The sequence below is a fragment of the Rhinolophus sinicus genome, linkage group LG16, assembly GCF_036562045.2.
Source record: "Rhinolophus sinicus isolate RSC01 linkage group LG16, ASM3656204v1, whole genome shotgun sequence".
NCBI lineage: Eukaryota > Metazoa > Chordata > Mammalia > Chiroptera > Rhinolophidae > Rhinolophus > Rhinolophus sinicus.
Window position 1 is genome coordinate 11371667 of NC_133765.1, and position 22838 is coordinate 11394504.

Here is a 22838-nt window from a genome sequence, read left to right on the forward strand (position 1 = left end):
CTGCCACCATCTAGCTGGCAAATCTCTTGTCCAGAGCTGCCCCCACCCTCTGCCACCTGTGTGGGAGCACCACAGCCTCAGGTTGTTTCCTCATTTCTGGGGCTCAGCTGGGATAGTCATAGCTTCCATCGGGTTTGGTGATTTAGGCCTGCCAGTCTTCATGGGCACCTGTAGCCCTCACAGGCAAACGCGGTTTGTGCTGTTTTAGCGCACTCTTATCCCACACTCCCAGCCTCCAGGGGTCCCCGTGAGGCAGGAATACCTCCCACTCACCACTCTGCCTGTGTGCTTCCCAGCCCAGGAGGACAGAAATTTTTCAGAAAACTATTTTTAGAAATAGTAACCTCAGAATAAGCACAGCCCACCAGATGCTGGTGTTTTTCTGGGGCAATTGAGCTGAGGATCATTTGTTTAAAGAGAAAGGTAAAACAGTTAACCTTGCTCTTCTGGCAGGGTGATGGTGGCAGACTGCTGGTGTTTACTCCCTCTAGTGGCATGATTTTAGAAGACATGACTTCATCTTGACTCACGAGTAAGACTTTATTATGGACAGAATTTGTACACAAACTCCTTTACATTTAGGCTTCTACTTTGATGCAAAGTAAGAATAGATCACATCCTAATTTTATGTGTACAAAAAGTAAGACTATTAGAGCAATTTATCTGCATCTTTTCCTTATTTCTGCAAATATCGATCACTAAATAAAACTATACTTTGAAGTTATAGTAAAACTGTTGGATACCTTTGGTTAAATAAAAATCTATTCACTGAACAGAATCTGCATGTAATAGAGAGAACTATTAGTGTAAATTCTGCACTATACACCTCTTTCTTAAGTAAGGGGACTCTCAATAGTTCTGCCAGTTTCATAGAGGATGGAATAAAAAGGAACTAGTCAGAAGGGGATTTGTCAGTCTAATGTTGGAGAGAAAACAACAAAAAAGCTTTCTGATTGTAAGACTTGAGAGACTAGAAAACACATTACCTAAAGGCACCAAGGGTGGCCCTTTTAAAAAGTTTTAATCATATTTCTTATAAGCATATTTTTAGTGAATGTGGTACAGCCTATAAAAAGACCAGAAGAAAACTAAACGGCTTCTAGTAGGCCTTTTTAATTCTAGGACATACAGCGCAGTGCCATAAGATTCTTCTGATTGGCAAAAAGCTGCAACTGAAAAGGTCTTTGTTGCCCCAGACACCTTCGTCCTCAGATCAGAAATGCCTATCAGTGTGGAAAATAGCTGATGGACAATTATCTAGTCATATTGTAAACGACTGGGTTTCTCCCACAACCTGGCTGTGGCTCACTAATGTCTGGGTAACCGAGTAAAACCAAAATGACTGTGGCTGACAGGACAAAACACATGTGCAGTGTTCATCAGTCAAGTCATGCTCAAATCTCTCAGCCCACTTTGAGTCAGACTTTGTAAATTAAGGAACTGCATTCACTCATTCAACAGAAAGCTTTCCATTCACAAATAGTTAGCTGAACTGACAATTGATTCATTATGAGTTCTTTTGCTGAAGGCGGATTGGTTTTCCAGAGTAACAGCCTCTTCTTTGATTGCCCTTTTGTCTCTATTCACATTCACCATTTTTGCATATTTGTAACTTATGTAACTTCTAGCAACTGCTGGTAGGAAGATCAGCAAATCTGTTCCCCAATGGCTCAGGAGTACAAATGACACCATCTTCCCTCCAAAATGGATAGTCACAAAGCATGTTACTGCTTATTTTCCTGCATACACTGCTGGGGTTCCCTTTGTTGTCATGGAAAAGAAGAAAAACATACCACTTGACCCTGGGAGCAAAATCATCCCCAGTTGTGAACCACTGACCTGAGGAAGGTGTTGGGATTGGTTGAGGTTCTGTTTTTTCTTTTTTTGTCATTAAATCCTTTTTTCCCATTTATAGTTTTCAACAACTAATTATACAAGACCTGTACTATGGAGTAAGCCTTAGTGATCATTAGTGAACAAAAATCAAATTCCTGCCCTCAAGGCACTTATGTTCTAGTATATTCATGGGAAGGAGAGAGATAGTAAACACAAAGCAAATATATAAGAGGATTCCCGATAGTGATAAACATTACTGATAAACATTACGAAGAAAATAAAACAAGGTAGGGAAAAAGAGAGTAACTAGCAAGCTTGACAAGGAAGTGTGGGGACCACAGCGAGCTGTAAATACCAGACCTTGCATTTAGCTGCATCTTGAATCTCAGCAGAAGAGAGAAATTGCGACGGTGGTGGTTGTGTGAGAGTGGCTGTTAAAAGAAGAATGACACTATCTCGGCCAAGTTTTAGAAGTTTCCTCTGACAGTGGTCTGCATGTAAGATATTTGGAAAAGAGCAAAACCATAGAAGTCAATAAATTGGTTAAGAGGTTGTTGCAATTATCAATAAAAAAGAAAATAAATCCTTAGCTAGTTGTGGCAGTGGAAATGAAAGGAAAGACTGCAAATGAGGGATTTAGAGCAGGACTTCCTTGATTTTTGGATTTAACAGATAGTTAAAAAGTAAAACCTTGTGTGGTTTTGCCACATGAAAATGTTAAAATTAAGCACTACTATCAATTCTCCTTTATGAAAACAAGACCATTTTAACATATGAAAAGGTAGAAAAAAACTGTCTCAGGCAGTTCTCTAAGTTGGTAAGTTTTAATTTTGCATAAAACTAACAATTATCTTTTTTTAAAATTGCTTTACAGAGCAGTAACCACTATGTACAGATCCAATATTGTTCTAAGGCCAGTGTTTTATAATCTGTAACTTCCAGGCTTACTTAAAATGTACTTGAGGAAATCTTTCACAAAAATGAGGAAGAAGACAAGTTAGGTTTGTACTAAGGACAATCAGTCTGGATTAACTCTGACAAACTTAAGATGTTTAAGGCACTTCCCTGATAAAGTGTTGGTGAATAGTTGAGGAATAGTACTGAGGTTAAGGTTAAGAATCCAAATCACAAGTATAGATTTTGCAATTGTTCAAATGCAAATAATTGATGCCATTGGGGCACAATCTCCAAGGGAGAAAGGAAGAAGGAGAATGGACCGAAGCCAGAACATTGGAGAAAACTATCAGGCAGAAATTAGCCAGAACTCAAAAAACAGTGGAACCCCCAAATGGTCAAGAAGATTAATAAAGCAGAGTAGCCAGGTGCCAAAAAGTGAATTGGTTGTCAGAAAATTGGGGCCAAAAGTACAGACGTCATCTTTTTAAATGTGAAAGGAAGGACTGAAAATATGTCATATATTAGTAAAATAAAGGAAAGATGATTTTAGAATGATGGAGATCTGGATGTATTTATATGGAGGAGAAAATTCATGATACATGAGGAAAAAGTAATTGATGCAATAAAATGAAAAGGGAACCTTGGTGGGGATGTGAAGGGATACATTTTGAAGGTAAAGGGGATTGCCCTATTCTTTAGAGAAGGAAGGACAGTTTCATGGATAAAGATGCTGAGCTATCAAAACAACAAGAAGTGAAGAGAAAAGATGGACAAGAAGCCTGCATAGATCATTCCAACCAGCTGCTGTAAGAAATGAGGAAGCACTGGGATTGTGAAGATTGGACACATTTTATGATAGCCCTGTGGAAATTTGGTAAGGAGCTAATAAATGATCAGGCTGAAAAAACATAACTTAGAAGGAGTAAGAAGGAGTCAGGAGTCAGCTGACTTTAGTTAGCTGTGTTTATTAAGGATCAAATCAGCACATTATTAAAAATTTCTTGTGCTACTCTTGGTTGCTGGGGAGGAATAAAAGAGAAAGCAGGAGTCAGAAATTAGCACTAGAAGTAAGAAGAAAAGTCAAGAAATTGAAGTGTCCAGAGTTTTAGATGGAGAGGCATTGATAGGGCCACATCAGGCTCAGAAATGTGTGGGCCAACTGGGAAATCAAGGATATGTTGAGGGACAGCAGCTGACAATGAGAGGATGAACGTGCTCAAGGAATTTCAGCCAGGAGCCTTATCATGGCTTTATTGTAAAGGAGGAGGCCTAAGATTAATATTACTTCTACAAAAATGTTTTGCTCGGGGCAGACGGGTGGCTCAGTTGGTTAGAGCGCGAGCTCTGGGCAGCAGGGCTGCCGGTTTGATTCCCACATGGGCCAGCGAGCTGCGCCCGTCACAACTAGAATGAAGTCAATGAGCTGCCGCTCAGCTCCTGGGTGGCCAGATGGCTCAGTTGCTTGGAGTGCAGGCTCTCAACCACAAGGCTGCTGGTTGGACTCCTCTATTCCTGCAAGGGATAGTGGGCTGCACCCCCTGCAAATAACAATGGCAACTGGACCTGGAGCTGAGCTTCACCCTCCACAACTAAGATTGAAAAGACAGCAACTTGACTTGGAAAAGTCCCGGAAGTACACACTGTTCCCCAATAAAGTCCTGTTCCCCTTCCCCAATAAAATCTTTAAAAAAAAAATGTCTTTCTCATCAACTATGTGCTTGATCATTATGGTTAATAAGAAATGTGAAGTCCCTGTCCTCATGGAGTTATATTCTAGTGTTGAGGGCAGAAGGCAGAAGGCAGGAAGAGACAGACACCAAACGAAAAAATGGGGAAAACAGGTGGTGATGATTTAAATAAAGTGACGTGGTTGCAAGTGGCTGTGATTATCATATACTGAGTGGGAAAGGAAGGTCTCTGAGGAACAAAGATTTAAGGCAAATTCTGAATGATTAAATAGAGGTAGCCATGTGATAAGAGTTCACAAGACATGCTTATGTTCATTAAGTGGAGAATGAAAGGAAGAGAGACATCAAGAATAACTCCTAAATGTTTGGCTCAAACAACAGGTAATTCTTTTTACTGAGATGCAGAAGACTACAGAAGAGTAGGTTTTGAAGGGGGTGTGAGTTGGTAGAAAATCAAGAATTCTCTTTTGCCACATTAATTTTAAGATGGCAAATGGTGGTCCTGAAAGTGGAGAAGTTTTAAACATTTAGAAAGTATGAGTGAAGGCCAAAAGGCATTGCGAAAGTCACAAAGCATTAAGAATAAAGAAACTCAGGTTGCAATATAGGTCATAAATATCCTTGTTAAATATCCTTGAGGTTATTACAGATGAAAGCAGGATATTGGCAGAGGAAAAAACTTGAATAAGGAACTGAAATTATAGGAAATAAGGGCACATTGGCTTGCTGACATTCTAAAGGCTAGAAGATGGTGGGGAAAAGGATGGAGACTAAATATATTTACTTGATAATAATTGCATTAATATTTTAGCTACTGAGCAAAGATTCTGATTAGTATAGCATACATAAAAGAATAATTAAAATGTAGGCAGTGAGCAATGCTGCAATATGTGACGGTATTATTATCTCCCTAAACATAGCAATCTACTGAGGCAGAGTAAATATGAAGAGATATCCAGGATATAGTAACAGTAGTAGCAGCAGAGAGGGATCTCAGAAGATACAGCTTTGAGCCTAAAATTCTTACAAATTCAACCTAAGTTTTCACCTTTTCTGTGTGTGTGTGTGTGTGTGTGTGTGTGTGTGTGTGTGTTCTCAGCACAGTTTTTGGCTATTATTTCTCCAAGTAAACACATGATTCTAATGAAATTTGCTGAATTTCAAGCAGCCACACGTGTATAAAATCTGGCCAAGTTGGATATTTGTGGAAGCCTGATTTTTTCATACATATCAACATTTGGTAATTATCATCAGAACTATTCAAGCAAGTTTAAAAGTGGAAATAAAATTAAGAAAGATTCAACAGGGACCTCAGATGACCTATTGGATAACCCTTAGAGGCAATCAGTTCTTTCAATGAATGCATAGCCATGAAACTCCATGTGACTAGTCACTCTTCCTAGCTCAGTTTCTCCAGGAAGTCTTTCTAACGGAAACATCTGCCATTTCTTCTTTAAAACCCCACACATATGGTTGGGTGGTATCTCACTAACTGGTGAACTATAAGTAAATTATACTAAGTATGCTTTACAATTGACATAAGTCTATATTTGTATCCCTTCCTAATTTTGTAAGCTTATCAAGCCCTGTCCCTTTTAAATACCTCTCTCAAAGACTTAACATATAGGTTTTAAATAATGCTGGTGACAAAGTATATTAGTTATTGTTTATTCTGTGACAAATCACCCCCAAACCAAGCTGCTGAAAATAACAAACACTTATTTTCTGTAGGTTTCTGTGAGTCAGGAATCTGGAAGTGGCTTAGCCGCATGGTTATGACACAGGGTCTGCCATGAGGCTACAACCAAAGTGTTGGCAGAGGCTGCAGACATCTCAAGGCTCAACTCAGGGAGAACCTTCTTCCAAGATTGCACACATAGCTGTTGGCAGCCCTTAGTTCCTTGCTATGTGGGCCTCTCCACAGGGCTGCCTCACAACATGATAGCTAGCTTATCCCAAGGTGAACTGATCCAAAAGAGATGAAAGAGAACCTAAGATGGAAGCCACAGTATACTTATAACTTAATCTTGGAAGTGACATCCCACAACTGCTACAGTATTCCATTCATTAAAAGCAAGGCAATAACTCCACCCAACACTGAAGGGAAAGAGAGTTTACAAGGGTATGAATATCAAGAAGAGGTCATTGATGACTATCTTACAGACTTACAGCCACACACAATGAGTTGTATCAGCCTCAATTTGCAGATGGGGAAACTAATATTGTATGAGGATTTTAATTTATCCAAAGTTACTTCCTCTCACTAATGGAGCAAAAGTGAATGTAAAAATAAACAAGTGGGAGCAAAACAAACTAAAATACTTCTGCACAGCAAATGAAGCAATCAATAGAACGATGAGGCAGTGTACAGAGTAGGAGAATCTATTTGCAGCCATAGATAAAGGGTTAATATCTAAAATATACAAGTTATATAACAAAAAATATCATACAACTCAACAGGAAAAAAACCCCAAAATCTGATTAAAAGATGGATAAATGACCTGAATAAATATTTGTCCAAAGAAGATATTCAAATGGGCAATAGGTACATGAAAAGATGCTCACCAATCATTAGAGAACTAAAAAATCAAAAGCACAGTAAGATATCACTTCCCACCTGTTAGAATGACTATTATCAAAAAAACAATATATAACAAATGTTGGGGAGGATATGGAGAAAAGACAACCCTTGAACATTGTTGGTTGGACTGTAAATTGATTGACAGTATGGAGGTTCTTCAAAAAGTTACAAATAGAACTACCAATTGATCCAGCAATTCCACCTCTAGGTATATATCTAAGTGAAAAAAATGTAGACCTCAAAGAAATATCTAAAATCTCATGTTCATCACAGCATTATTTACTATAGCCAAGAGAAGGAAATAACCTAAATGTCTATTGATGGATGAATGGATAAAAAAATGTTATATTTTATAAATAATAAAGTATTCAACTATAAAAAAGAAGGAAGTCCTGCCATTTGCAATAACATGGGTGAATCTGATATTATGTTGAGTGAAATAAGTCAGACTAAGAAAGACAAACACTATATGATCTTACATATATGTGGAATATTTACAAAAACAAACGAACATACAAAACACTTCTTGGAAACAGAGACAGTAGAATGGTTGCTGCCAGGAATTGGGGGTTGGGAAAGTGGGGAGCTGTTGTTTAATGTGTACAAACTTTTAGTTAGATGAGTAAATTCTGGAGATCTAATATACAGCATGGTGACTATAGTTAACAGTATTGTATTGTACACTTAAAGTTGTTAAGAGAGTAGATCTTTGATGTTCTTACACACAAAAAACCATCACCTTACATAATTATTAGGTCGGTGCAAAAGTAATTGTGGTTTTGCAATTGTTTCTAACCTTTTAAACCGCAATTGCTTTTGCCCCAACCTAATAATTATGTAAGGTGATGGGTGTGTTAACAAACATTATTGTGGTAATTATTTCACAATGCATATATAAAATCACTACATTGTGCACCTTAAATTTACATGATTTAAATGTAATTGACAATTGTCAATTGTATCTCAGTAAAGCTGGGGGAAAATCTATTCTATAGGGGGTCTTCCAGTCGAGATGGCAGAATAAGTAAATTCTGTGATTGCCTCCTCCCATGATCACTTCAAAATTACAATTAAACTATAGAATAACTGTTATTGAGAACTGCCTGAAGTCTAGCTGATGAGAAGTCCTATAACTAAAAATATACAGAAGAAGCAACATTGAGACTGGTAGGAGGAACACGTGTGAACAGTATGGTCCAACACCCACGTGTGGTGGTTAAAATTCAGAAGGGGTATCTCAGCTGCAGAGGTCTCCATTGAGTAGCGAGGGATCCTAGTGACATACCAGGCTCCCCACGCCAGGGTTCGAGTACCAGGAAGAGAGGTCTCCATAACTTTTGGCTGTGAAAACCAGAGGAGATAGTGGTTATGTGAGATGGAAGGCTGCTGAAGTCCCAGATGTTCCTCTTAAAGGGCCTGTGCATGGACATGCTCACTATGAACTCACTCACTCTGAGCTACAGCGCTGGGGCAGCAGCTTTGCAAGGTGCCAGAGACATACAGGGAGGAACTGAAGTGTCTGGTTTCAGGATGAGGCATATAGGGGCAGCTTTCTCCCATACAGAAGTGTTGGCATAAGATACTGTTCCTTTGTAGAGCCTTCCCTCCACCCAGTCTGCACCTACAGGTGGACACCAAAGCTGAGTCTCTATCAACCTAGCTAACACAGTTTGCCCCACCCTGGTGATTCCCTGAGACCCTCCCCTATCCAACTTGCAGGCCCACTCAAGCTACTTCCAATGGCTTTTCCATGCAAATGACTTGTCTTGTCTCATGCAATGGACTTTTCTAAAATCCCTCAAAGGTTCACAAATACCAAACAAACAGCATCTGGCCTTGGCATGCCCTCTTGCTAAGCAGCCCCAAGCCCTGTACTAATGGCAGCTGGACTCAGTTCACAGCTTAACCTTTCTCAGGCACCTCCAAGCCCAGTTCAAGTGGCAACCATCTATAGATTATTTTTTTAAAATTCATATCAAGTGGTCCCAGGCAGGGCACAGGTGGTGGTTAAACTTGGCTTGCACCAGAGCCCCTCCCAAACGGCCTGAGAACCAACACACCTGGTGGTCAGCTTCAGATTACACTAGAGCACAACCTAACCACCTCCACCATTGCACACCCAAAGGGCAGACTCAGTAGTCACCAAAGCCCTGCTAAAGTGAATATTACTCAGTAGGATCATTCCCTGCACAACAGCTCCTCCACTGTAGTCATGGCCAATCCTCACAACAAATCAACCGAAGGGTCAACCCCTCCGATTGATGAGAAAACAGAAACCAAGAGTCAACATAGAAGGGCAAACACAACCCACATAAGTGACACACCTGGATCACCTGACTCAGGTGGCCAGGGAGGCTATGCCACTAGACACCTGTTACATAAGTCCACTCTTTCAAGACAGGGAGACATAGCAACTTTACCTAATACATAGAAACAAATACAGGGAGGCAGCCAAAATGAGAAGACAAAGAAACATGTCCCAAATTAAAGATGAGAACAAAGCTCCAGAAAAAGAACTAAACAAAATGGAGACAAGGAATCTCCCAGAGAAAGAGTTCACAGCACTGGTTATAACGTTATATGGTTATGATCTCCATGAGAATTTCAATAAAGAGACAGAAAACATTAAAGTGGAGATAGAAATTACAAGAAAGAACGAGTTAGAAATAAAGAATACAATAACTGAAATGAAAAATACATTAGAAGGAATCAACAGTAGGTTAGATGGAGCAGAGGATCAAATCAGTGATTTGGAAGACAAGGTAGTAGAAAACAACACCCAATGAGAACAACAAAAAGAAAAGAGAATTAAAAAAAATGAAGATAGTTTAAGGGACCTCTTGGACAACATCAAACATACCACCATTTACATCATAGGGGTACCAGAAAGAGAAGAGAGAGGAAGGAGCTGAAAACCTATTTGAAGAAGTAATGATGGAAAACTTCCTTAACTTAGTGAAGGAAATAGACATTCAAGCCCTGGAAGTGCAGAGTCCCAAACAAAATGAACCCAAACAGGCCTACATCAAGACACATCATAATTAATATGCCAATGGTTAAAGGCAAAGAAAAAAATCTTAAAAGCAGCAAGAGAAAAGCAGTTAGTTACCGATAAGGGAGCTCCCATAACAATGTCAGCTGATCTCTCAACAGAAACTTTGCAGGCTAGAAGGGACTGGCACAAAATATTCAATGTGATGAAAAGCAAGGACCAAGATTACTCTACCCAGCAAAGCTATCATTTAGAATCAAAGGACAGATAAAGAACTTCCCAGCCAAGAAAAAACTAAAGGAGTTCATCAACACCAAACCAGTATTACAAAAAAAAATGTTAAAGAGACTTCTTTAAGATGAAAAAATATATATATAGATGAATAATAAAACAGCAATAACTATATACTGTGTTTCCCCGAAAATAAGACCTAGCCGGCAATCAGCTTGAATGCATCTTTTGGAGCAAACATTAACATAAGACCCGCTCTTATTTTACTATAAGAGCAGCTATAATATAATGATATGATATGATATGATATGATATGATATGATATGATACCAGGTCTTATATTAATTTTTGCTCCAAAAGACACATTAGAGCTGATTGTCTGGCTAGGTCTTATTTTCGGGGAAACATGGTATCTATAAACAATTACTTTCAATGTAAAAGGATTAAATGCTCCAATCAAAAGATAGGGTGGCTGAATTGATAAGAAAACAAGCTCCTTACATAGTCTGCCTTCAAGAGACTCACTTTAGATAGAAAGACAACCACAGACTGAAAGTAAAGGGGTAGAAAAAGATATTTCATGAAAATGGAAACAAGCAAACAAAGAAAAAGCTGAGGTAGCAATACTTAAACCAGAAAAAATAGACTTTAAAATAAAGGCTATAACAAGAGACAAAGAAAGACCCAGTAATTCCAGTTTGGGGTATTTGTCTGAAGAAACCCAAAACATTAATTCATAAAGACAAATACATCCATATTGTCATTGCAGCATTGTTTACAATAACCAAGATATGGAAGCAACCTAAGTGCCTATTAACATATGAATGGATAAAGAAGTGGTACATATATACAATGGAATATTAGTCATCCATAAAAAGGAATGAAATCTTGCCATCCAAACTGATAGACTTAGAGGGTATTTTCCTGAGTGGAGTAAGTCAGACAGAGAAAGACAAATGCTACATGATTTCACTCATATGTGGATTCTAAAGAAGAAATTAAACAAACAAAACAGAAACAAACTCATAGATACAGAGAACAGTTTGATGGTTGCCAAATGGAAGAGGTTTTGGGGGGTAAAAGGGGGGAAGGGATTAAGAAGTACACATTGGTAGTTACAAAATAGTCATGGGGATATAAAGTATAGCATAAAGAATATAGTATAGTTAATGGTATTCCAACAACAATGTATGGTGTCAGATGGGTACTAGATTTTTCTGGGTGATCACTTTGCAAGTTATATAAATGTCTAATTACTATGTTGTACATCTGAAACAAATATAATATTGTATGTCAACTGTAATTGAAAAAAATTTAAATTAATAAAATGAAAAAAACTATTCCATAGGGATTCATCATAATATGAGATTTTGCGTGGTTGTTATGGAAGATGGCATCAATAGAAGATAAACACTTATGTAAAAACATAAACATATAGATAAATCTAACACAGTTGATTCTTGTTATTCACCACAGTTATATTTTATAAAATTGCCACAAACACTAAAATAGTGAATACTGAAATCATTGCTCTTAGGGGAAATTCAAGGGTTTCTGTAAGTCTCTGTTAACAACTTCATGCAAACTGATCAATTCATAATCTTGTTTTACGTATATTTCTATTTAAAGGCAATTTATTTAATATAGAGGAATGTCTCAGAAATATTGTGGTTTCAGTTCTAGACCATTGCAATCAAGTAAATACTGCATAATGAGAATCATATATATATATATATATATATATATATATTTTGTTTGTTTGTTTGTTTGTTTGTTTGTTTCCCAATGCATATAAGAGTTATGTTTACACTGTCCTGTAGCCTATTAAGTGTCTAATAGCATATGTCTAAAAAAAATACGTACCTTAATTAAAAATATTTTATTGCTAAAAATTGCTAACCATCATATGAGCCTTCAGGAAGTCATAATATTTTTTGCTGGTGGAGGGTCTTGCCTTCATGTTGAAAACTGGTGACTGATCAGGATGGTGGTTGATGAAGAGTGGTGTGGCCATGGCAATTTCTTAAAATAAGACAGCAGTGAAGTTTGCCACACAGATTGACTCTTCTTTCATGAACAATTTCTCTTAGCATACAATACTGTTTGATAGCATTTAACCCACAGCAGAACTTTCTAAATTGGAATCAATCCTCTCAAACGCTGTTGCTGTTTTATCAAATAAGTTCATGTAATATTCTAAATCTTTTGTTGTTATTTCAACAATCTTCACAGCATCTTCACCAGGAGTAGATACCATCTCATGAAACCACATTTGTTCATCTATAAGAAGCAAATCCTCATGCGTTAAAGTTTTACCTTGAAGTTGCAGCAATTCAGTCACATCTCCAGGCTCCGCTTCTAATTCTAGTTCTCTTGTTATTCTCATCACATCTGCTGTTACTTCTTCCACTAATGTCTTAAACCCCTCAAAGTCATCCATGAGGGTTGGAATCATCTTTTTCTAACTCTTGTTAAAGTTGATATTTTGACCTCTTTTCATGAATCAGAGTGTCTTTAGTAGCATCTAGAATGGCAAATCCATTTAAGAAGGTTTTCAATTTACTTTGCCCAGATCCATCAGAGGAATCACTATTTATGACAGCTATAGTCTTACAAAATGTATTTCTTAAGTAATAAGACTTGAAAGTCAAAATTACTCCTTGATCCATGGGTTGCAGAATGCATGTTGTGTTAGTAGACATGGAAAAACATTAACCTCATTTTACGTCTTCATCAGAGCTCTTGGGTGACCAGGTGCATTGTCAATGAGCAGTGATATTTTGAAAAATTTTTTTCTTTTTTCTGAGCAGTAGGTATCAACAATGAGCATAAAATAGTCAGTAAACCGTGTTGTAAACACATGTGTTGTGATCTAGGCTTTCTTGTTTCATTTATAGAGCACAGGCAAAATAGACATGAAAGCATCATTTTTAAGGGCCCTAGTATTTTCAGAATGGTAAATGAGCACTGACTTCAACGTAAAGCCATCAGTTGCATTGGCCCCTAACAGGAGAGTCAACCTGTTGTTTGAAGCTTTGAATCCAGGCATTGACCTCTCCTCTCTACCTATGAAAATCCTAGATGGCATCTCCTTCCAATATAAGGCTCTTTAGTCTACATTGAAACTATGTGGTGTAGTGTAGCCACCTGCATTAATTATCTTAGCTAGATCTTCTGGATAACTTGCTGCAGCTTCTACATCAGTACTTGCTGCTTCACCTTGTACTTTTAGTTATGGACACAGCTTTTTTCCTTAAACCTCATGAAGGAACCTCTGCCAGCTCCAAACTTTTCTTCTGCAGCTTCCTCATGTCACTAAGCTGTCACAGAAATGAAGAGAGTCAGGGCCTTGCTCTGGATTAAACTTTGATTTAAGGGACTGTTGTGGCTGGTTTCATCTTCTATCTGGACCACTAAAACTTTCTCCATTATCAGCAATAAGGCTGTTTTACTTTCTTGCTCATGTGTTCACTGGAGTAGCACTTTCAATTTCCTCAATAACTTTTTCTTTGTAATAACAACTTTGCTAACTGGTTAGCGCTAGAGCCCTAGCTTTTGGCCCATCTTGGTTTTTGACATGCCTTCTTCACTAAGCTTAATCATTTCTAGCTTGATTTGAAGTGAGAGAGTTGCAACTCTTTGTTTCACTTGAACACTTTCAGGCCATTGTATGGTTATTATTTGGCCTAATTTCAATATTGTTGTCTTTCAGGGAATAGGGAGGCCAAAGGAAAGGAAGACAGGGGAAGAGCTGATCAGTAAAGCAGTCAGAACAAACACAACATCTATCGGTTAAGTTTGTCATCTTGTATGGGTGCGGTTTGTGGCATCCCAAAACAACTACAATACTAACATCAAAGATCACTGATCACAGATCACCACAAAAATAATAATAACGAAAAAAGTTTAAAATATTTGAGAATTACAAAAATGTGACACAGACACAAACTGAGCAAAGGCTGTTGGAAAAATGGTGCTAATTGACTAGCTTGACACAGGGTTGCCACAGACCTTCAATTTATTAAAAAAGCACAATATCTGTGAAGCACAATAAAGAAAATTGCAATAAAATAAGGTATGTCTGTATATTAATTCTTTAAAATTGAGCTCATTGTCAGCAGCTCATATAATTCTTGCCTGATGAAGCTTATTTAACACACATATTTCTCCTTAAAACACATCTCAGTCTTCTTGCACTTATGAATACTAGACACACTTCAGTGTACACTAAGAACAATTTTAAACAAAGATGTCACTGACAAAAGCACAAAAATGTGAAGAATGTGTCAATAAATATACTACAAAATAAGACATTTGTTTACAGTCTGAGAACCTAAACAAGAAGACAGAGTGTCACTTTTTTTGACCTCATCTAGGAACACACATGCTGGGAGACTCAAATTTTTTGCTGTCCTTTGCATGCACATGACTGCAAAACTGCCTCAGTATTGATTTTGGGGTTACAAAAAAATTTTAGCAAATAGGTGAGCTCACAAATACAGAATCTTCAAATAACAAGAACTGGCTGTACTTAAAAATACAGCCCACGATCCAATAAATAGAATGATTTATATTCAAAGACCTAGACATATAAGATTTCACAGATTTAAAAATACAAGAAGAAATAGAATTCATAAGACAAGTACACTATAATAAAAAAAGGAATAAACTGATGTAATAAAAAAACCAAAAGAGATATTAAAGTTGAAAAATGTCATTGAAGATAGAAAGTTAACAGATGGCTTAGAAAAATAGTTATATATATATATATATATATATATATATATATATATATTTAAAGAGATAGACTTTAGTAAATCATCCAAACAGCAATTTTTCAAAATGAAACTGAAGTTAAGGAATATGGAGTACAAAAAATGCAGCATTACTATTTCATAGAAGTTCCAGGAATTGAGAGTACAGAGACTGGGGAAGAGGCAATATTTGAAAAGATAATTAATGAGATTTTTCCAGAATTGAAGAAAGACATGAGTATTCATATTTAAACAGTGTACAAAATATAGAGCCAATTAAAAAGTTGCACAACACAGATTGTAATAAAATGGAAGAATATTAATTATAAAAAAAGTATTAAAAGTTATCATGAAGAAAAATAAATATTACCTGTAAAGGAAAAACATAAAACTTCTCATAAAAATCTCTAGGTAATAGAAGAAAATGAAATTGTATATTTAAGATTTAAATAGCTATAAACCTAAAATCTGGTACCTAGCTACCCTTCAAGAATAAGAAAAAAAATAAAGATATTTGTAGACATCTAAAGAATCATAATGCTTCAATGAAAGAACTACTGAAAGTTATAGGTAAGCAAGAAGGAATTAAATCAAAAAAAAAAATGAACTGCATAGAACAATGGTGAACAAAATTACTGGTAAAACATCTTAATGAATCTAAAATAGTGCAGACTCTAAAAATAATGGATTGTGCTTAGAATCAGCACAGGAATAAAATATTAGACAGTTATAACTTACAAGAGTCAAAGAGAGAGTTTAGGAGGAAAATTCACGTACTCTAAGGTCATTATCTTCTTCATTGGGAAGGTAACAAATAATTTATTTTTGTTAGAAAAAGTATGATATGATTGTTAATATTTAAATGTAAACTCCAACAGAGTAAGAATGGAGTATACATCTTCCAAATCAGTATAGGGAAAAACAAAGAAAACTCTATTGGACTTCTAGTCAAGATGCAGTAAAATTTTATAATCGGAGGTGACTTCTGTGTTGCTAACACTTAGCAATGATAGATAAAATTAAAATAATAAAAAAGAGAGAAAACAGACTAAAGATCTTTAAATAGGGCCTAGAAATTAATAAACACATAGAACCATGAGAAGTGAGTGGAGCTAAAATCTTGGGCCTGCTGGTTCTGATAGCATGAGGTAGTGTAGGAAACATTTTTCCATCATTTTTTTTTTTTTTTAAAGATTTTATTGGGGAAGGGGAACAGGACTTTATTGGAGAACAGTGTGTACTTCCAGGACTTTTTTCCAAATCAAGTTGTTGTCCTTTCAGTCTTAGTTGTGGAGGGCACAGCTCAGTTCCAGGTCCAGTTGCGCTGCCCACTATCCTTTGCGGGACTCGAGGAATCGAACTGGCAACCTTGTAGTTGAAAGCCCGCGCTCCAACCAACTGAGCCATCCGGGAGGCAGCTCAGCTCAAGGTGCCATGTTCAATCTTAGTTGCGCTGTCCACCATCTCTTGAGGAACTTGAGGAGTTGAAGTGGCAATCTTGTGGTTGAGAGCCCACTGGCCAATGTGGGAATCGAACCAGCAGCCTTCGGAGTTAGGAGCATGGAGCTCTAACCACCAGAGCCACCAGACCTGCCCATTTCCATCATTTTTAAAAATCATTTAGCATTTTGGACTTTATAACTGTTGCACACATTGTGGGTGACAGAATCTTGCTTATAATTTGACTTGAGAGGCTTGGGCCAAACTCATGAAAGAAGAATGAATAGAAGTAAGTCTTCTGCTGTTTTTGATTTAAGCAGAGCAATGCCTATAGCAATCACTACCTTTGAACCAAGAGGCAAGACAAGTTGTTCATTGGCTCACTGACTAAGTCGTAAATTTCATCAGTGTCATATAGAAACAGAGTGTATGAATTGATAATATAAGATCTAGCTCTTGAGAGGGATTCCAAGAAGCTGCATGGACTTAAACCCCAGATGGCTAGACAACAAGGATGTGATGGATGAGAGGAAATATGAAGTATGTTAATTTTTCTGTTATTTTCAAAGTAGAACAGACATATCAAACATAATAGCTTGTTAGAAAAAAAGAAGAATAGCTAAACATGTAAGTTAAAAATTTGAAGGTAAATTTTTACTTCCAAGTAAGATGGAACAAGTTATAGCAAATCAGTGTTTCTAATAAATTATAAGAAGAAAAGCCAGATTAAAAAAAAAATGTTTAAAGGTATCAGGGAACTGTGGACATAGCAAAACTGAGAGGAAAGAAGATTCCAGAGAGGAGAGAACTGCATGGAGATAGCTACTTTGTTCTGGGAAATACTTCCTGATTCTGATGCAGATAAACTCATTTTTTATCTGAAATTCAAATTTAAGTGGGTGTCCTGTATTTTACCTGGCAACCCTAAGTTTGGTTCAGGAAAGATAGGTATTGCTGGGGACAGAATAATCATTAGAGCTCTTGGCTAAAGTAACAATATGGAAGACTGGTGGAGAATGAAACACACATATAGTCTACTCCTTAGTATATTTGCTGACTTCTAAAATTTTGTGGGGTGGGAGCTAAGCCAGCAATCTCTAAAGGAAGAGAATTTTCCAGCTTTACTGATATGAAGAGACAAAGACCAAAGAAAAAGACTTGGTGAAGACACTAAATCCCAGTTAAAAGCCTTGGAGGATTATACAATAAGAGAAAGGTGAACTAGAAGTACATTGAAATTTACTAAATTTAACAAGTCTTAAATCAGCTCAAACCCTGAGATGAGCGGCCCAAGTCATACTTTATTTGCCTAGCATTGACAAAATGGTTAGAATAATCGATATGTACTCTATTTGCAGAATATAACAATATGCAGAGTGATAGAAACAGGACCAAAATGCTTCAGATACTGGAGTTATTAGACTGGGGTTATAAAATAACAGTGAATAATATAGTAAAGAAAATGGAGGATACATGGAGAATTTCAACAGAATTTATTTTATGAGTAAAATCAAATGGAAATTCTAGAACTGAAAGATATAATAACTGGAATTAATAATCCCACAAATGGGTTTAATAGAAAATTAGACAGTAAAACAGAGGATTTGTGAATTGGAAGATAGAACAGTAGAAAGTATACAGTTTGAATGCCAGGAAGAAAAGGATAGGATGTGGAATGAAGAAAAGAGTATAAGAGATTATGTGGAGCATGGTAAAAAAAATAAAAAATAATAATAATAAAAGACTAGCATACATGTAGTCAGAATCCCAGAAGGAGAGGAGAGAGAGGATGAGACAGATTAATATTTGAAGAAATATTGGCAGAGAACTTGCAAAAACTGACTGAAGACATCAAACTACAAGTTCAAAAGCTTTAACAAACTCTACTTGTAATATTTTAGGCACATGATATTAAATTTTCTGTAAACCAAAAACAAAAATAAATTTTTAAAAGGAGAGATTACAAATCTATACATTGCCTTCAAAAGAGCAAAAATAAGAACATGGCTGACATGTCACAGGAACAATAGAACCTGGAAGAGAATAAAATGACATCTTTACATTGCTGAAAAGGAAGAAAAAATTTTCTATTATAGAATTCACTACTTAGTGAAAATATACTTATAAAAATGAAGGTGAATAAAATCCTTTTAAGACAAGTAAAATAAACAAATAAGCTTCTTTTCAGATAAACATTCAAATGCCCTTGACACACGTCACAACATACAAAACTAAAAGGACTATGTAGACAGGAACAATGCGATCTCAGAATTAAATTTATGGGTAAATGAGTAAGGAGGTCTTAATAGCAACCTGGCCCTAAATAAGACCCAAGAAACTCAGTATAATCTAGGAAATAGTAGGAAACGCCAAAAATGATTGAGGTTGATTTTTCACCTACCAAGTGAGATAGAGCTTAGAGTTAAAATAGCATTATTTATATAAAGTCTTTTTACCTTCTAAATGGTTTTAAAAGTTTTTGTCATATTGCACATCCTAATATGTTAATTCATTTATTTTTGATTGATATTTGATTTTTAAAATTTGTATTTATTTTTCACCAAAAAAGCACTATTGACTATGAAGAGAAACCAAGTCTTCTGGAAACCAAGACTTTTAGGATTATGTTCTTTAAAAGTGACTTATTTATTAAAAATGGATTATTTATTTATCTCTTATAAGCTTATGTTTTCTTTTTTAAGATTTTTATTAAAATATAACAACTATCTTCCAACATTATATTAGTTTCAGGTGTGCACAATAGTTATTCAACATTTATATACCTAAAGAAGTGATCACCATTAAGCCCAGCTACGATCTGACGCTGCACCACATTATCACAATATTAGTGACTATATTCCCTAGTTGTGCTTTATATCCCCATGACTTAACTTGTTTTATACCTGGAAATTTGAACCTCTTATTCCCCTTCACCTTTCCCCCCCTTTTTAATTATTCAATTACAGTTGACATTCATATTATTTTATATTAATTTCAGGTGTACAGCATAGCGGTTAGATATTTGTATAATTTAAGAAATGATCCACCTGACTAGTCTAGTACTCACCTGGCACTATACATAGTCATTACCATATTATTGACTATATTTCCTGTGCTTTACTTTACATCCCCATGACTATTTTCTAACTATGAGTTTGTACTTAATCCCTTTACCTTTTTCACTCTGCCTCCCAACCCCTTCCCATCTATCACCCCAACAAATCTAGTACCCATATGACACCTTATATGGTTATTACAATATTATTGACTATATTACTTATATTGTACCTTATATCCCCATGATTATGGTGTAACAACCAATTTTTATTTGTTAATCCCTTTCCCTTTTTCACTCACCCTCAACTCCTCTCCCATCTGGCAACCATCAATATGTTCTCTATATCTATGAGTTTGTTTCTGTTTGTTTGTTTATTTTATTTTTTAGATTCCACATATAAAATAAATCACATTGCATCTGTCTTTCTCTGTCTGACATACTCCACTGAGCTCAACACCCCCCAGGTCCATCCATGCTGCCTCAGATGGCAAGAACCCATTCCCTTCCATGGCTGAGCGATATTCCACCACCTATTCTTTATTCTTTCATCCATTGACAGACCCCCCGCCCCGAGGCTGTCTCCACATCTTGGTCATTATAAATAATGCTGCATATGTGAATGAACATATGGATGCACACATCCCCTTGAAGTAGCATTTGAGTTTTTTCGGATGAATATCCTGAAGTGGGATTACTGGGTCCTTCTTTGTCTCTAGTTATAGTCTGTTTTAAAGTCTATTGTGCTCGCTTCGGCAGCACATATACTAAAATATTAAAGTCTATTTTGTCAGGAATAAGTATTTTTATCCCACCTTTTTTGTTTGTTTGTGTTTGTTTAATTTCCTTTTTCATGAAATATATTTTTCCATCTCTTTACATTCTGTCTGTGTGTTTCTTTCAATCTGAAGCTGTCTCTTGTAGGCAGCATATGTAAGGGTCTGTTTTCTTATCCATCCGCCCTCCTATGACTTTTGAGTGAATCATTTAATCCACTTACATTGAAAGTAATTATTGATAGATATGTAGCTATTGCCATTTTATTATGCATAATTTAGATCTTTTTTTTTTTTAATCTTAAAGAAGTCCCTCTAAGGTTTCTTGTAATACTAGTTTGGGCATGATGAACTCCTTTAGCTTTTTCTTGTCTGGGAAGCTCTTTATCTGTCCTCTGATCTAAATGATAGCTTTGCTGGGTAATCTTAGTTGTAGGTCCTTGCTTTTCATCATGTTGAATATTTTACATTCCAAACCATTCTGGCATATGCAAAATTTCTGCTGAGAGATCAGCTGACAGTCTTATGGGAGCTCCCTTATAAGCTACTTGTTGCCTTTCTCTCACTGCTTTTAGGATTCACTTTTTGTCTTTAACCTTGGCCATTCTAATTATAATGTGTTTTGGTGTAGGCCTATTTGGGTTCATTTTGTTTGGGATTCTCTGCACTTCCTGTTCTTATATTTCCTTCTCTGGGTTAGGAAAGTTTTCAGACATTATTTCTTCAAATAGGTTCTCAATTCTTTGCTTTCTATCTTCTCCTTCTGGTACCCCTATGATTTAAATGTTGTTACACTTGATGGTGTCCCAGGGGTCTCTTAAACTCTCCTCATTTTTTGGATCCTTTTTTCTTTCTGCTATTCCAATTAAGTGTTTTCTGCTATCTGGTCTTTCAAATTGCTGATTCGATCCTCCGCTTCATATAGTCTGCTGGTTATTCCTTCTAGTGCATTCCTCATTTCAGTTACATTTTTCACTTCTGACTTGTTCTTTTTTTGATTTCTATGTACTTTTTATGTTTGCTATCTCTTTGTTGAAGTTCTCATTAAGTTCCTTGAGCATCCTTATAACCATTGTTTTGAACTCTGTGTCTGGTAGGTTACTTGTCGACATTTTTTATTTTTTATTTTTATTTTTTAAGTTCTTTTACTGCAGTTTTTTCCTGTTCTTTCATTTGGTATGTATTTCTTTGTTTCCTCATTTTGGCTGTCTTTCTCTTTGTTTCTATGTACTAAGTAGATCTGCTATATCCCCTAATCTTTGCCAGGTGACCTTATGTAGTAATTGTTCTGTGGGGCCCAGTGCAGCAGTATCTATGGTCACCTGCACCAGAAGTGTCCCTAATGTGGGTTCTGTGTCCCCTCCTGTTATAGTTGAGCCTTGGTTGTTATTGGCATGTCAGTGGGTGGGATTAAACCTCAGGATGCTTGGTTGTGTGGTTTGGTCACATCTACAGCTTATGGGCTGCTGTGTTGGGGACTTATCCCACTGAGTGGTATTTGCCCCATTGGGCTCTGGTACCTGTTGATACTGACCTTTGAGTGCGTGGCTTATGGGGCTAATTGGGTGGTGCTCTGCAGTGGTCTGAAGTCAGTCTCCAAATATGTTGGTTTTGGAGCCTCGTGGGAAGGGCTCTGGTGCAAGCCCAGGTCACCTACTGCCTGTGGCTGGCTGGGAACTACCTGGTAAGAGCCACAAAATGATCGTGGTTGTTCACTGCCTCTGCTAACCCTGGAGGAACATGGGAGAGGCCATACTGTGAACCAAAGATGTCTGCTACCTGCCAGCTCCCTTAAGGTTCAGCCACTGATAAAGCCTCGTGTAGTACACAAGTTGGGTGAGACACTGTCTCAGGGAGCCACTAGACTGGGAAGAGTTGTGGTGTGGGGACAGAGTACCAGAGAGCAGTTTCCAGGCTCTTGGCCTCACATGGGGAGGTGCTGGCTCGGGTAGTGAATGACCATCAACTGTGATTGGTTGGCCATCAGCTGTAACCGGTTAGCCAGTCGGCTACTGATGTAACTGCCGGGCTGTGTTGATTGGTTGGTTGGTTGGCAGGCAGAGAAGTGAATGGCAGACTGCGGATCCTGTGGCTCCTACTTCCTGTGTCTCCAATCCGGCCACCAGAGAGAACATAGTGGTATGACTCCCCTATCTATGGCTCCGTGGGTGTTCCCTTTTGGCCTAGCCATATCCTGCGTTCTTAAGTGGGGAGAAGGACCAGAGGCCCCGCATGACACCCTGCACGACATGTGGTTACTGTTAATTTTATAGGTTAATGTGAATTCTGGTTTGGTGCCAGTGCTGAGCCTGAAGCTACTCAGCAGAAGTTTCAGAGCACACCGAGGCCAGTCGCCACCCACCTGGGGTCTGTTAGACTCTGATAGTTTTTCAAGAAAGAGTGCAATGTGGGCAGGGGTGGCTGCTCTTGGAGAAAGTGCCTTCATCACTGGGGCAGTTAGGTGGGGCAGGGTCCCAGTGAGTCAGCAGAGCAGAGCTGCAGACCAATCAGATTCAGATTTGGCTGTGTGGGGGCAGGCTCAACATAGGTAAGATAGCGCCCACCTACATCTACATGGGAGAAGGACC